The sequence below is a fragment of the Capricornis sumatraensis genome, chromosome 3 (assembly GCF_032405125.1).
Source record: "Capricornis sumatraensis isolate serow.1 chromosome 3, serow.2, whole genome shotgun sequence".
NCBI classification, from domain to species: domain Eukaryota; kingdom Metazoa; phylum Chordata; class Mammalia; order Artiodactyla; family Bovidae; genus Capricornis; species Capricornis sumatraensis.
The window spans coordinates 16267150-16269297 of record NC_091071.1 but is presented as its reverse complement, the minus strand read 5'-3'; the positions used below and the strand labels follow the sequence as shown (position 1 = coordinate 16269297).

General features: G+C 46.2%; 1 pseudogene; it reads left to right on the top strand.

Moving 5' to 3' along the window:
* Window positions 1-1509: 1509 nt before the first annotated feature.
* On the top strand, window positions 1510-1925 carry LOC138075272 (proline-rich protein 13 pseudogene; annotated as a pseudogene).
* The last annotated feature ends 223 nt before the right edge of the window (window positions 1926-2148 follow it).

Sequence of the window (2148 nt, the reverse complement as noted above, 5' to 3'; positions counted from 1 at the left end):
ATTTCTTTATTTTTGGCTGTGCTGGGTCTTCCTTGCTGCTCAGGCTTTTCCCTAGTTGTGATGAGTGGGGGGCTACTCTCAGTTGCGGTGTGCAGGCTTATTGCGGTGGCTTCTCTTGTTGCAGAGCAGAGGCTCTAGGGCACTTGGGGCTCACTAGTTAGGGTGCACAGGCTCAGATGCTCTGAGGCGTGTGGAATCTTCCTGCATCAGAGATTAAACCCCTGTCTCCTGCGCAGGCAGGCAGATTCTTTACCCTGGAGCCATCAGAGAAGTCCCTAATTATTCTTTTAACTCTGCTGATGGTATCTTCCCATACCTTTCCCTCTAATTTTAACATAGAATCATCTAAAGATTTTTGGCGGCCTCTGGGCTTTTTGACTTGGTTTGAAAATATTTCCCCCAAGCCCTAGATTGTAAATCTAATTTCCGGAATTTTCCGCTAAGACTTTTTTTCGGGCTACACTGGGTCTTCGTCGCTGCCCGCAGGCTTTCTCTAGCTGTGGCAAGCAGAGGCCACTCTGGTTACAGTCCTTGGGTTTCTCATGGCAGAGGCTTCTCTTGTTGCAGAGCACTGGCTCTGGGGCACACAGGCCCCAGTAGTTGTGGCTCCTGCCCCACAGCATATGGAATCTTCCAGGACTAGGGGTCAAACTCATGTCCCCTGCACTGGCAGGAGGATTCTCAACCACTGGACTACCAAGGAAGTCCCTCTTCTAAGACTATTATTAAGATTTTAATTCATCTTTAATTTACTTTTGCCTATGATATAAGGGGATATTGATTCAATTTTATTTCTTTATTTCTTCCAAACAGCCAGTTGTGCTGGAACACATTACTATATAAACTGCCCTCTTCTGGTACTTCCTTGGTGTCCAGGGGTTAGGGCTCCGAGGTGCTGCTGCAGGGAGCACGGGTTCGATTTCCGATCCCTGGTCAGGGAATTAGGCTCCCACAGGCCACCAGTGTGGGCCAAAAAAAAGTTAAAAATAAACAAACTGCCCTCTCTGACTGATGTGAAGTTCCACTTCTGTAATGATTATTATAGATAATGGGATCCATTTCTGGGTTGTCTCTTTAGTTGTCCTGGTTGCAGATTTTGACATGTTCCATGTGAACTTCTATATTAAAGTTTATATCATGTTACCTAATTTCAAAAAGACCCCATTTATATTTTAATGGGAGCTGCATGTGGGAGCATTCATATTTTCTGATGTTTTAAATAACCCTATTTTCTTAAAAAAAAAACACCCTGTTTTCTGATGTCGCCTCTTTATTTTTCCTTCAAGACATTTTTTTCCTTCATAGAGATCCTACATCCTCTGATAATATAACTGTGAATGAAATATTTTTCTTTTCCCGTTTCTACCAATAATTTTTTACAATATCAAATTACTTCGTCCAGAGTGAGCATTTCACGTTTTAAAATCCTGGTGTGGGGTGTAAGGGTGACCGGTCATCTAGATACCCCAGTCTCCTTTCTCAATTCCTGGGCTGAAGGAAACATTGAACATGTGGAATCCCAATGCCAGGCAGCCAGGACCATATCCACACCCCCTTAACACTGGGCATCCTGGAGGTTGCAATCCTAGCCATGCACCACCTGCCAACCCTCCCATTCCTCCAGGCCCCTTTCCCACTCCCCCAGGAGCACCCCAGGGGAATCCAGCCTTTCCCCCTGGTGGGCCCTGTCATCCTGTGCCACAGCCAGGATATCCAGGATGCCAGCCCTCAGGTCCCTACCCTCCTCCACACCTGGCCCTGGCATGCGTCCTGTGAATCCATTGGTTCCTGGTATAGTAGGACCAGGAACAGTGATTGACCAGAAGATGCACAAGAAAATGAAGAAAGCTCATAAAAAGAAGCAGAAACACCACAAGCATGACAAGCATTCCTCCTCCTCCTCTTCCAGCAGTAACTCTGACTGAATACAGGGCCTGGACCCTTCCCTCAATTCTCTCCAGTTCAGCTCTCCCATTCAAGCTTCAGATGCCATCTTGTACTGGGGGAAATTAACTCTTGCTACCCCTTCACCCCCACCCCTGCAATCTAATCCTCATTCTGCTGTTCAGCATTAACTAGCTAGGACAAATCGGAAAAGAATTTCCACGGGCTAAGAAAGGCCATCTTCTCACTGCTTGGATAGAACTT